Source organism: Odontesthes bonariensis, chromosome 11 (genome assembly GCF_027942865.1).
Source record: "Odontesthes bonariensis isolate fOdoBon6 chromosome 11, fOdoBon6.hap1, whole genome shotgun sequence".
In the NCBI taxonomy this organism is placed as follows: domain Eukaryota; kingdom Metazoa; phylum Chordata; class Actinopteri; order Atheriniformes; family Atherinopsidae; genus Odontesthes; species Odontesthes bonariensis.
Genome location: NC_134516.1, coordinates 11,741,179 through 11,756,347, shown reverse-complemented (window position 1 = coordinate 11,756,347; position 15,169 = coordinate 11,741,179).

Sequence of the window (15,169 nt, the reverse complement as noted above, 5' to 3'; positions counted from 1 at the left end):
TTCAGTAACGAAGAGCTCCTTCGTTACACCTAACTCTGCTTTTTTTTTGCATGACTGCCTCTTTACATTACGGTAAAAACCTTTAAAAAACCCTGAACGTACTCTGTTTACTGTCATTACAACTTGCCGCTAGCAACACATCCGCAGACAGTGCCTGAAACTTGAACCCACGACGCTCAGAGAAGCTTTAGCATCATTGACGTCTTCGAGGAAATACACTGCTGGATAAGTTGTATTTGGAGGAAACTGTGTTTATGTTAGCTCAGCATTTTTTCTATTGTCAGTCAACACTCAGACGATACTCATTGTTTCCAGGGTACGATAGACTGGTGAAAGACTATGACAGACTTTTGTAGTTGGAGGGATATGTTTTAGCAAGGAGAGGGAGGCAGGGAGGTGTTTCATTTTTTTGTGGTGTGTACAGTTTTCATCAGAAGTATTGATGTGTAAATAATGGAAAGGTTTGGGCTTTTCTCTATGTTCTCTGATCGAGGCTCACGGAAAGAGCGCAATCCCAGCTCCAAACAAGCGAAGATGCTGTGTAAAATGTAGATAAAAACTGACAATGATTTGCAAATCTCACAAACCGATGTTTTTTTCCAGAAAGCATCAAGTGTTGCGAAGTGTTCTTTTTTATTTTGATTAAAAACATTAGCTCGTCTTGAATTTCTTGGCAGCAAAGTGGGACTGGGACAACAAAAGCATGGCAAAGTGAACAATACTCATTCAGTTAAATGGCAACAGGTCAGTAAGATATCATTATATGAAGCAATTTCAAAATGATGTTCTTCAAAGTAGAATTCAAAGACTTTGAAGATTCCATAATCTATAGTACTCGATATCATCAAAAGATTTATCGAATCTTGAACACGGTCAACTGTGACATCCATAAATGCCGGTTAAAGCCCTATCATACGAAGAAGCCATATACGAACATGATCCAGAATCTCTGCTCTGTCTTCTCTGGGCCAAAGTTAAATTAGATTGGGCCGAGGCAAAGATGAAGACTGTTCTGTTGTCAGATAAATCCAAATTGGAAATTCATTTCGGAAAAACCATGGACACGTCGTCTTCCAGACAAAAAGGGGTAAGAACCCACCTGACTTGTTATCAGCACTCAGTTCAAAAGCCTGCATCCCTGAAGGTGTGGGGAGCATCAGTCCCTATGGAACTGGCAACTTGCACACCATGAACGTCACCAGATGAAAGGTATATTAAGACGCTGTTTATTGTCAGGGGAGGCCTTGCATATTTCAGCAAGACAACGCCAAACCACATCATGCATCTATTACAACAACAGTGAGTCTGGGTGAAAAGTCCAGATCTTTCATAAACTGAAAAAAAAAAATGGCGCATTATGATATACAAATTTTGACAAAGAAGCCCCAGGATTATTTAGCAGCTAGAATCCTATATCAGACATACCTCTCCCAAATATCCACGACCGGCCTTCTCGGTTCTCGGACTTTTGCAAACTTTTTAAAAGAAGAGAGGATGCTACCCAGTGGTACATGACCCTATCACAACCTTTTGGAGACATGTAGCTGTTATGAAATTCAAATTTACCGAAATATGAAATGTCTTACTTTGAATATTTGTTATGTATTTCCTGCATTCTATTGTAAATAGAATATAGGCGTACGAAATTTGCAAATCATTGCCTTTTGCACAGTTTCCCAACCTTTTTTTAAAAATTGGGGTTGTAAATCATAGCCTAACATAGTGGCTTCCTTAAAGCCGCCACTCTGAGGATCTATCTTCAAAATGCTGGGCGCTGTGTCCTCTTTCCAATGCAATAAAGCAAAACCACCTCATCCGATCAATCAGGTTCATTCCTGATTCCTCGATTGTCACACCGCGGTGAGGTCAAGTGGGTTTTTTGTCTTGTCTCCATGTCATGTCTCGTCACTTCCTGTTTTATCTTGAAAGATTAACTCCCTTCTCGTTTCAGGTCACTTGCCATTCCTCTTGTGTTCCAGTCTGATTGTCGCATGAATGATTCCACCTGTTCCCCGTTAACCCTGTGTGTATAAGAGTTGACGTCTCCCCTTGTCTTGTGCCAGTGTGTCGTATCTGTTGTCCCCAACGTGCTTCACTCTCGCCTTCGTAAAAACCATAATCCATATCCAAAGCCATAGTTCTGACCATTTCCTCCCTAAAGAGAGTTTTGCTTTTGGATCATTTTTGTAATCATAGCCTTGATAAAGAGTAATTTAAGTTTGATAGCATTTTTGCTTTTTCCTCCGAGTGGAGTGATATTTTGTTTCAAGTAAAGTTTCATGCTCTAGTGCCTCCTATTTTTACAGGAGAGGTTTTTTGTTTTCCTCCTCAGTGGAGTGATTATTATTTTGATAAATTTTCATAGATATACTTCTCTCATTCTGGGAGAAGTATATATTATTATTGATAACTTCTATAGTCCTTTTCGTTCTCTCTTGGAGAGTTTTTGGACAACGCTGTTCCTCCAAATAAAGCCTCGGATTAACATCACCTGCTCCTGTGTCATGCATTTCTCTGGCTGTGACATCGATGAAGCTGGGGTGATTTTGTTCGAAGTTGTTGAAACATTCACTGAAGTTTGCTGACAACGCTCACACACCTCACTGCAACCCTCAATCAAGTTGTAAATATGTCAGGTTTGAAAGCTCATAAGGCAACACCCTTAATTTAATCCTATTTGACTATTGTGTGCTGTGATACGGGGAGGGTTGCTGTTCTCTCAATGACAAGAATGCGTCTCAAAGTGAAAAGCATGTGCGGTAGATGCAAATGACACCCTGACTTTGTCCGGACACACCCCTGATACGTGCACGGTCCCATTTAACATCTTGGAAAGAAAAAAGACACAAACAACAACAGCAAATATATTCTTTTTCTGTATCTAACCTGTCACATCATTCTTTATTGGGATTGTGGGCTTGTATAAACACTGGTACACTTGTTTTACACCCGTAATTATCCTCAACAGTTTTGGCCTTTGGCCTACGAAATTGTGCCAGGATGTCGGGAACATGAGGGGGGAAGTGCAAACCTGGGCTTTCTTTTTCCAACACGGGCGTGGTTTGTGTCAGGTAAGTCTTTGTCCTTGAGAATCTTGCATGTTGTGGTACTAATGAAAGGTGAAAGGGACCAGCATGACATGAGGGACGAGAGCAAAATGATTCCACGAGCGTTGCAGATTCCTATCAGATGTGCTTAGCTTGTCAGTCACGCATTTTTGGTCACCAAGATGCTGAGATTGTACACTGATGATAATCATGGAGATGTGGAAGATGCCCACTGTTAGCTAAAAGAAAGCTTTATGCTTCCCATGTTTTCTATATTTGATCTGACACCCCCCCCTTTTTTTTCCCAAATCTGTCAAGTATCAGATGCATGCTGTGCAGCCCCTTCCAAAAATCAGCTGGGTGAAGCTCTTGTTCTCATATTCAGTGATCCTTGAGCTGCTGCCAGAGCCGTGTCTCTTTGCAGGATATGTGATACCGTAACAGGACGGCATTGTTCGGCTGGAATGAGTCAGAGCGCGTTGTGTTATCTAGACAAAAAAAAAAGCGAGTGAGTGCACATCCTCACACGTGAATGACAGACATGCTGTCGTCTTGTGTTTTAACAACTTATGGCAGACAGAATCTCTTTTAGTAAAGTTGATCACATATGGTCTGAAAATCTCTCTTTAACCCATAGTTTGGCAAATTTGGAATAAAGAAATATCCCTTTGTTGATAGGGCGAAGACTGATACCTCAGCAAACAACTGGTGATATTTTGCAGAATAACCACAAATGAGAACATTTCAAGCCTTGCAATACCCAAAAGTTTCTAATTTACTGAATAACATGGTATTTGTTTGCTGTCTTTTTGTTTCTATTTGATAGTATTAGTGCGTAGACTGTTAAGTGGGTGAGAAAGTAGGACTAATTGGGTTCGAAATTGAACTGGGGATTGCCACAGAAAAGATTCGGCCTTCATCTTTAGGCCCATGTTATACCAGGTGAACAACACAAAACCAAATTATCGTCTTTTATAGCATTAATACGTGAGTTATTGTGCCTCTTAATGCCAACTTGAACACCTATTACTTCTTTACTGTCAGCAAAGCAATGAAACAATGGGCACTGACAATGTTTACACCGTTGGTTCTGCTCCCCCTTAGAATTTACATTCCCATCTAGTCATTTAGTTGATCCCTATGTCCAAAACGACTTACAAGTCAGGGAGAGCATTCAAGCTTCAGCAAGAAACCTTGGGCGACTATATTTAAATCTATCTAAATGACAGAGTACGGGTAGAACAGGTACAGAAATGCTACGATAAGTGCAGGTTATGTACGTTGGAGTTGTTGGGGAAATGGGCGTTGCCAGAGGAGATGAGTCTTAAAGAGGACAACCCTGCTCATAGCCTTTTTTTTTATTTATTTATTTATTTTTAATTTAAATATGCACAATGATAAAACATTAAAATACATTTATTAATACAAAGGCCAAAAGAATGTGCAGGAGAGGAAAGGAAGCCCAAGGGCTTATATAACACCCCCCCCCCCCCCCCCCCAATACAAAACACTAAATTAAATCAACTAATAAAAGAAAAGAAAAGGCAGAAAAGTTTGGTAGTTCGATCAATCAACTTGGAAGCACAATTGACAATAGTCTAGATTGTTTTGTGCACATGAATGTAGGTGCCAGACAATAATTGGGAAAGGAATGCAGCGGTTGAGAAGGAGCGTAATAGCGGGGTGCTGAACTCACAGTCACTCTGTTTGGCAAGCACTGAATTTGATTCAGACAGTCGTGGGTAGCTAGTGAAGATCAATGTGTGGTGGAATGAGATGTTGATTCCTTTTGGCTGATCAAACACCAGAAGCACCGCTTTGTTCTTAATCATTGAAAGTTGGAAGACCAGCAAGTAGAGCATTGTGGTAGTCAAAGTAAGAAAGAACACAATTTCTTGTTTCTTTTCTTTTTCTTTTTTTTTTTTGTCCAAAAACAGTTGCAGGATATTGTCATTTTCACAGTTTTTTGTAAAAAAAAACAAAACAAACACTCCTGTTGTTTTAATTTTAGGCCGCTGAAGGTCAGGAATTAGTGCCACATCTGGGTAGTTTTTTCAAAGTGGATTTTTTTTTTTTCCCCTATTTTTACCACAATTACCACAAATGATCTTCAGAACAGGAACTCACAGAAGTGATTCCTTGAATATCTTATTTTAAAAAGCTCACACTTTGATCTATCAAACGTGAACTTAATGCATGGTAAAACACTGAGATCTTCCAATGCCAGCTTATGTAAGCCAAATTGATGCCAAAGACTTTTTACTATTTTTTCCAATTCAAACAGTTTTCAAAACAACTCTAAAGCATCGGATAGATTTTTCTTTAGCATTTCAAACACTGTCTTCTTCCTAACAGTTCATGAAAATTGGCAGCAAATAGCCAAAGAGGAAGTGAGATAATCTTTTTGCGTGTATACATAACACCGCTCCATTGGACTTTCCAAAAAAAAAAAAAAAGAAGAAAAATTGACCACTGGAAGCTGCCAAAAAGAGCAGAAGTGGATATTCTTTCACCATTCCTACACACTTTAAAGTAACACTCGGGAATCTGGCAATCTGTTGCTCCACCTATATTAATGGGATGTAACACTAGGACTGTAAAAACTTCCGTACAAGTGAATGCCTTGCTGAGGAGGATGGCAAAGACACCTTCAGATGCCACCAAAAGTGCTAAGCTACAATGCAGGGCAACGTTACACAAACCATCCATAATAAGGCTGCACATTTTTAAGACAAAACAAACTTATGATGTAGTTTGAATTTTATGATTTACTTTCCCAAAGCATTTTGAATGTGATGATGCGTGAAAACAGAATATTTGCGTTATCGTTAGCACTGTTCTTTTTGTCTTTTTTTTTTTTTTTACCGTGCCATGCATTAAATTAGCAGCAAAATGTGTGAAATGTGCAAAAAACTAAGCAAGGATTTTTATTTGACAATAACTTATTTGCATTTTATTTTGAAAAACAAAACGAGGCGGGATGATAACAATTAGGTTGTATCTTATCATGATCCTGTTGTTTTTGTTGACATATACATATTGGCAACTTTACCAAAAGAACAAAGCAAAGAAAATGCAACTCAACGCAACAGAAAAAGAGCCAATCAAATATTACTTAACAGATAGCAAAAACATGGTTGCATATGCATCCGTCTGTTATCCAATGTTATGTTCATTTGTTTTCTGTGTCTTGCTCGTGCACTATTTCTTTTTCCTTACTTCCTCCAGTGTCGTTGTCTTTAGTCTCTTTTCTGCAGCTGCTACACTGTTTTTTCTCTCTCTATTTGCTATGGTGAAAGTGGCCTTTTTTTTCTTTTTTTTTCAAACCTGATTTATTGTGGTGAAGATTTAAGTCTGGAGATTTAAACCACGACTCTCTCTGCGACACTTCAACTTTGTAGATGTCAGCCGATCTTTTATTTCATTTTGTTTTATTGTCTATCCATAACAATAGCACAGCTTTAGAAAATGATCCAGCAACCAATGTAATTTCCCCTTCGGGGATCGATAAAGCATTGAATTAGATTTGATTGAATTGCTTTTTACTTAGTTGGATGACATGGAAACATAAAGCCAAATGGTGTGGTGCCTGACTGTAAACCAAAGTTGTGAAATGGGGGTAACTCAGCCCCCAGGGTCTCACTTCAACCGCACATCCATGAGAGGGGGCGTTGATGATTCCAGGTAACAGTCTGCCAGAATTTGCAAAAACAGATTCGTCAAAATGTCAAACCAGGCGCTTTCTAATTTTCAGGGAGGAGGGGGGGGGGGCGTGTTTCTGATTAATATAGTCACATCCATCTTTCTTCCAAAGAATACAGCTTTTAAGACCTATTTCTCAACTCACCTCTTTGCACAGACTATGCGCATCTGACAAGAGAAACAATGCTAAACAAACCTTTCACTAAGCTGTCACTGACACGTCTTAATACCGACTACAGTCTTGATTTAATGACATGTCATAAATGGGGCCTCAGGCACGCTTCTTGGCGGAGACGAGGCTCTTACAATCACACTCAGGAGTTGATAGAAATGTGTCAGAGGGGTGTACCTTTTTTCCCCCTCTCTGTACACACAGTGCCACTCTTGTTATTGGCCACAGACGGTTGTGTGCCATGAGCACACTGACATTTTGCCCATCGGGGAAAAATTGTCCCGAATTTCTGTGAAGTTCAAAGAGTTTGAAGCTGCTTCTCGATGCCAGAAAGTTGCCGTCGGCTTACTTCTCTGCGCTGCTACTCCAACTGTTGCATTTTCACCTGGAAATGCGCATGGCTTGCATTCAGGTTTCAACTTTAAATCCTTCTGTTTTGCAGCTTTAGCAAGAGAGTCTTAAAGTAGTCCAAGATAATAGCCTTAACGTGTGGCATTTCACCTGGATTATGCTGTTTATATTTTCAAGTGGAGGTCAAACTAAGTATATGAACCCTTTGACATTTCTCAAAATAACAAGAACATAGAGCAGCTTGACTCCTTAACCTCCTTTCTCACACCTTTGTGATACCATATTGATCACAGACACCTTGTTGAGACTCTACTCATACAGGGATGTGTCTTTTCTTTCGGGCCATGTTTTTAGGACTTTCTTTTGCTTCGGGAGTCTAGAAAACAAGCCGCGGGAATGTAAACTCGGTAACTCATTTTACACTAAGACCTTTCAGTGGCACATATCCTTACCACCACAGGGTCCCCAACCTAAGTTTTCGGAGCGAAGGGATGCTCCTTCAACCACTTCCATCCAGCTGATCCTACTCAAGAAGCAGAAGAAGTTTCCATCTCTCTTTGCGAATCAGCTTCCTTTCCTCGGCCAAAAGACAGCACAGGCTGCTATTAATTACAAAGAAATATTATCCTTTTGCCAGAGGTTCGCAGCAACACCAGTATCCAAAGCAAACAGATACGGTGTGCTTGGAAGCTTGGTGCCTTGTACAGCTGCCATGCCAAATCCAGGCCCACAGATCCTCTTACAGCAGATCAGAGAAAGGGGGGGGGGGGGGGGGGGAGGTTTGTTATCATGCATGCTGCAGCATCATAATTCCCATTTTGTCTTCACTTCTTGACTACTTAACTGTTATGAAACCAGCATATAAAAGGGATTTCATTAGATTCCCTATTGTACTTACTCAATTTCCCAATCTGCTTCATAAAAACGTTATCTGAACAAACTTCTGCTGGATCAGAGGGATCTGATTGCAAGAGAGCGTGATAAATACTTTCCACCGTGCAGCGTGATAGCAGATGGTCGTGTGGGAGGGCTGTAAGTTTTAAAACATGCATAACACCATCAACCCTGCAAAACAGTGTGGGAGGAAGAGGGAATTTGCTTTCATTACCCTCAAGATGTTACAGTTTGTTGTAGGAAGCTTTTCTGGGGTCAAGGACCACCAAGATGAAATGATAAAACTTCCCCTACTGATAATGACTGAAAGCAGGGCTATGCAAATTTTACTTTCTTTTTTACTGTAGATAAAGAAGTGAAGCAGATTACACAGAGTTCCCAAAGCCATTAAAAACTGTCAATTCACAGTTGAACCTCTAAAGCTTCGGGGCCCCTGACAATGTCCCACATTGTAAATAGCCATTATTTCTTTGGCAGTACCTGCAACCTGTGAGGAGAGCACATCCTGTGCAGTCAAAGAGAGAACCCTCAGTGTCAGATTGATGGATGAGGCTAGGAAATGTTGTTTTGATGGAAAGATGTGAAGGCAGATCCTCCTGTAGAGCTGTGCAGGAGAAATGTTACCCTGTGGGCTGTCTGAGTGACAGTAGAGGTGCTACCCCGCCAGTGAGCGTGAGCGGTGCATTTTGTGAGTGAAGAAACTCTGCTGGCTTGGCGTCCATCATTTGAGCCTCCTAAAGTATTTGAACAGAGCAGCGTCAATGTCAGCAATAAAGGCAGTGGTTACATCGTGCAAATTAGCTTGCAGGGGAGGCAGAAAAGATAAGCGCGCCAAACATGTGAAGTTACATCAAGAGTGAAGTGTAAGTACTTTGAATGGGATATGGTGATCTTTTTCTTCTTCTTCTCCTACCTTGGCAGACTCATGGTGGTTTTCTTGTCTGGTTTGTCTGTCTGATAGCAGGAATACACTAGAATAAGCTAAAGGAATTTCATGAAACTTGTCAGGGTGATATATCATGGGTGAAACAAGGACTTTTCATGAAGAAATATGTGCAGAGATCATAACCCCTATAACACAATGCATCAAAAAACTTTGAATTTTGCAGCAGTTGTGTGCGCTGTGCAGATTTGAATAATTTTCTCTGAAAAATGACTGCTAGAAAATTTACCCAACTGTCTTATCATCTATTTTCATTTTCTCAAAATATCATAAGAAAATTATACCTATTAGCAGAAACATTAGTGCTTCCAGATGTAATGCATCCAGATCCAGACGTTAGCACAAGGTTAAAATGGAACTACTCTGTTGGAACGTCATTGTTTTCAATTGAATTAACATAAAATTAGCATGACGTTACATCGTGCTTTCCAGGAAACTTAGAAAGAAACTGCCAAAAAATTACAGGAACTGCATAAGTTTCTTATTCTTAGACCATGGTCCTCAGTCGGAAATGGGTGGTATGCCCTCGCCGGGTTGTGAATAAGATCCCCAAGTGGAGGAGTTCAAGTATCTCGGGGTCTTGTTCACGAGATAGGGACGAATGGAGCGGGAGAAGACCCAGGAAACATTGGCGAGACTATGGCTGTGTTCAAAACCGCATACTACACACTACATACTTGCATACTCATCGATCAGACAGTATGCAGAGCGTTTACCCACAATGCATTTCGCTCCTACCCAAGCCAAAATCAGCCGGCCTGAAGCTGATTTCGCTTAAGCTCTAAACTCTGTAAACTTTAGCAACATTTGAAACATTTTCAGGTGAGAAAGTAGTCGTTTAGATCCCCAACTTGTTGAAAACCTGCCAAAATACCAGATATTTACAATTTTGTTCCGACGAATTCGGCGCTACTAAAGCTAGCCGCAGTGAGCAACACACTTCTGGTTATTTTCACAAAATAAAATACCCATTGCCTTTTATCATAGGGAAAGCCATTACGATACAATTGGTGCTTTTGTTTTGAAAACAGGAAGTGAACCTACCCTTGTTGTAGCTAGCTTGAAATGCCGTTTTGACAGGAAATGACGATCGGCGACGTCAAGTTACGTTGCATCTTGGGTAGTTTGAGTATGAGTAGCAACCTCATGATGCATACCCAACATTTTGGGGAATCTAGTATACATTCGGGAAAAAAGTCAGTATGAGTAGTACGAGTAGTAGGAGACGTATGCGGTTTCGAACACAGCCTATGTCTCTCGGCTGACCTGGGAACGCCTTGGTGTTCCCCCGGAAGAGCTGGAGGAAGTGGCGGGGTACAGGGACGTCTGGGCTTCTCTGTTGAAGCTTCTGCCCCGCGACCCGAGCCCCGGAGAAGCGGCATATAATGGATGGATGGATGGATGGAGCATAAAGACCAGTAAAGCTAATAAGGGCTTACAAGGCTACTACACATTAAATGCTGACCTTCTACAATTTGGTTTTCTCTCATTGCTTGGCCTCTTTTTAATGTCTTAAAGCCTTCTATCACAGCCTGGATGCATTAGGAATTCTAAGCATACTGAATGTCAGTAAATAATCATCACGTGTCATCATGCAGATTGGGCTGTGTTCATAAACAAAACATGTAGCAAATGCATTTTTAAGCAAATCACGTAAAATTTGAAGAAAAAGTAATCCAGCCTAGGCCTAAATAACTTCCATTCTGGCTTGAAAAGGGCCTCAACTATGTGAGCATGGACATGCGTGCGCTGCCATCAAAGACTCTATCAACAGCTGCTTCATACTAAAACGACAAAAACAGCCATTGCCTGCTCATATTGTCAGGGAGCTGTTGTGTAAAGACCTAGGATTTTCAGCCGTCCTTCACCTCACACGTTGCTCAGTGGTCACTGAGGTTAATTGCAGGGTTGCACACCTCTGCAACGATGTAAATACATCTGACGGGTATTGTTAAAAACATTTTTTTTCTACATTGGCCTACTGGTAACAATTACATAAATGTGTTTATCACATAAACAAAACCGCATACCTCTGGTTTAGTTGACCCCTTGTTTATGCCATCGTTTTCAAGTGAGCCGTATCTGATTCCTCTATTTATATGGAGCTTTTTCGTTTACATTACAAACAAGCTAGCATGCGCAAGCGTCAAAACAAAAGTGGTAATAAACAAATGTACAGCTTAGCTTGGGTAGCTTTTACAGCTAAACCAACATTTGGAATGAGCATGAAAAAGGAAGCCGTAACTAGTCAAGCTCGTGTTTTACAGAATCAAACTCAGTGAGTTTGAGGTAAGGTGGAATAAGAGATTGTAGTCTGTGGAATGGATTATTCCACCATAGTATATAAGAGGTGCTTTAAACTTTTAAACACACTTTCAGGAAGCATTTTAAAGCTGCACTTATCCATGTTTTCATAGATATGTGATATTATCAGTCCACAACTACTCACCAGTAATGTTAGAAGGATGCTCAGAGTAACAGCCCCACAGGGAATCATCCACAATCCCTGATTATGGAGCATTAAGGAATCTCTCAGACCCCTTTTTTGTTCTTGAGACTCATTAACTCTTTATGGGTTATTGTAATGGTTCTTTTTTTTTTGCCAGATAAAGCCAGATTCCATAGGTGTGCACTGTTTGACACTCTTATTGTAACTTTTTGATCCAAGAACCACCACTAAGGTAACCCAAATATAGGGTATATAGGCTTGCTGTAGTGAGGAAAAGTATTTAATGTAGTTATCATTGTAAAAAGGTGTATTTTAAAACCACACCACGTCATTTTCTGAACCTAATAAAGTAGTTTTGTATGTTTGAACCTAACCAAAAGGTAACTGGAAGCAAAAGAATGTGAAGCATACGTGTAACACACAATGGACATTTCAAGTCTCGTCATGAAACTGGGTTCGCCCGTGCAGAAGTCTTTACTTACTGCTCCACCACCCCTGTAGTCTCCAAATGCGGACTTAACTTCATGTCCCTACCTGGCTCGCTGAAGTTGTAGATTAGTACTCTTGCCTGATGAACTGGGTACCATGTACTCTAAATTGTGACGCTTTCCAAATTCCTTACATACTGCCCCATGGTTAAGAGCTCTTCGCATCACTTTTCAACACACCAGAACAAGTCTGCAACTATGAGAACTACTGCACAATGCCACTTATTGTTTTGTGGTGGTGAGATATGCGCTGACAGCGCCAGTATTAAACTGCTACACCCAACAGTCAATGTCGACAAGAAATTGTTATTCTATACTGATGGTTTATCAATAAGACTGTGCAAGAGCCTGTTTGTGCTTGCATAGAGGGACAGTATCTGTCTGCATGGCTTTTAGCTCATGCAGAGTGAAGGATTAGGGGGGGATTAATTAATGTAGTAAAACTTGTGAGCAACCCTTCAATGAGATAATGGCAGATAGTCCAGCAAGATGGTACTATGTGTAGACTGAATGCTGATATGTTGACAAAGAGGACGGAGAGCCAAAAACAATAAAGAGCAGAGAAAGCACAGGGCAAAGGCAAAGATAACAGCTACACTGGAGAATTCTCTTTATTTCAACACTTTATTTCACTCCATAACAAAGTAGATCTTTGTCCACTTTTACTCCTGTTTTGTTTTTGCACAGCAGAGAAAAGCTAAAGAACCAACAACAGCACCGACACAACAAAGAGCAGCCCATATCTCAGACTGTTCCGTGTGTTTGTGTGTCTGCCCCAAATCACAAGTCGGAAGGAGGGGGATAAACATGTAAAATTATCAATGCTGTGTTCCTCCTCCTTTATTTTTTTGTCATTATACCATGGTGAAGCATTAAATATATATTAAGATACATTTAAGTTTGACCACATGCCCCATTACTGTCACATCACCAGCTTGGGAAACCCTGTAAGTCCAAAAGGGACACTTTGGAGAACATTTTGCATTCGAAACTGGCCGAGCGTCGGCATGCAACAAGTTCGAAACGAGAACATTTTGGAAGCACAAGGGCTCCACTCAGTCACTTTTAGATAGATTTAGACAGTCATGAATCTCTCCAACTTGTCTCTTTGCCCCTTGCTTTACGTATTAACGAGGTCTGCTTCAGAGGGATACCACAGAATGACTATTTTTGGTTATGCTTGTATCTTTATCCAAAGTAAATTCACAGCAGAATGTTGCCTCAAGATGAATTTCAAACAGCTGCTGATGGACACTTCAGCTGTTGCCAGCATTGAAAACTATGACATTTTAGTTCAAAGGCCCATTCCGACAATGCTGTCAGTCCTCTCCAAACACAGCAAACTATTTTCTTTGTCAGCTAAATCGAGAATAGGGATATGCCAGCAACATAATTAACCCCCCCTTTACAGGCAAACAGCTCAGTTCAATGAGTTCATCTCTGGATCAGCGACGTGTTGAACAGAAGATTTAAGACAGGCGCTGTGTGCTGAGATCTTCTTGTAGCACCCCAGGAGAGCCCCAGATGACTCATTTGTTTCTTTTTCTCAGCTTTATTTATCCAGCAAAGTTTTGCTGAGCAGGCATGCTCTGCTGTCTGCATCTCTCTGCTTATAAAATTTCACAGCATCCCACTTGGGAGCTGCTCAGTAAAACCACAGTCTTCTACTGTTGACTGCTGAGCAACTCCAGTGGTGCAGTTGTGGGTTGAGCACTTTGGTCAAGGGTACCTCTGACAGTTCCTGTTGAGAGAAAGGGTGAATTATACTTTTTTTTTTTTTTTTGCTCTCTTTTGCTTCCTCTGCCCCGGTTGTCCAGGCAGACTTTGGATTAAAAGTGGTTAACTGTAGCAGACTCATGTTTGTGTGTGTGTGATTTGTTTCTATGCTACAGCAGAGGTTTTGTATCATGCATCTTTAGGGGACTGACAGGGTTGATGACCAGTGCCAGTGATTCATCGATTTCTTTGGCAGGTGCTGAGATTGTTGGCATGCAGATCATTGCTGGTGCTTTCTGGAAACAAAGAAAGACTGCTTTCTACCATAGAAAAGAAATGTGCATCAAGTAATATTATGCTCTCATCGGCTCGTGTGACTAGCTGTAAACTCTGCAGTTTTTTGGGTTTTTTTTCTGATGTGTATCACGATTCCTCCTGAGAGATGGTAGGGATTGAATTGGGTGCATGAAAGGACATCTTGAACAAATTCATGCGTCATGTCTCTACAACAGACTCTTGGTTACTTTAGCTATTTCATGTTGGCAGTCACATCACATGGTTAGAGTTAGAAAAAGATCAAGTGAATGGCCAAACTACACTCCTTTTGCAATGCCACACACACATTAATGCGTGCCATTTTGATGCTTGCCATTTCAAAACGATACTGCACTTTTGTGTCGCTTCCTGCTCCTGTTTATGCTTGAGCTGGAGGGGTTCAACCAACAAGGCTGCAACAGGATGACACTAAAGGGTTAGTTTCTGTATGTTTGTACGTTGGCAAAGGTCACAATGTCATGCTGGCTGTGGCGAATTACGGTGTGCATGTGACCTGTGGAAATCCAATTGGCATGTTAAATTAGGAACTTGAACTTTAAAAAAATGACACCCTAATATATGCTCCCAAGAACAGCGCTCTTAGTTTGGATTAGGATGTGACGTGGTTTAAAATGAATCCACAATGTAGCATTTGCTCCAACTGCTGTGAAAGTCTCGCTCACAACATTCCCTCTTGTAGGCCTGTGCTGAGTAGCTTTTAAAAAAAATGTCGAGTTAGGAAACAGAATTCAGCAAGTGGAGACATGAGGGGACGATAGCGGTGCTGCTCAAACACAGGCATGAGACTGAGGTGTGCCATTATTTGAGGACATAGTTACCTCCTTATTCGGTGGTTTCCAATGGCTTTGTTAGTTTTATTTACCGTCACTAAACAAATAGGTCTTTAGAAAAAGATGATTGTTTGGACAGCCCAACCTCGCCAGAAATCCACAATAGCAATTGAGATACTTGTGAAATATTTATCCGTTTCACAAGCCTCCACCACTCGATCCACAGTCAAGAGCTTGTACTCATTCTACATATTTCAGGCTGACGACAGAAGTCAACAAAGCCCAAGAGTGTTACTGTGCT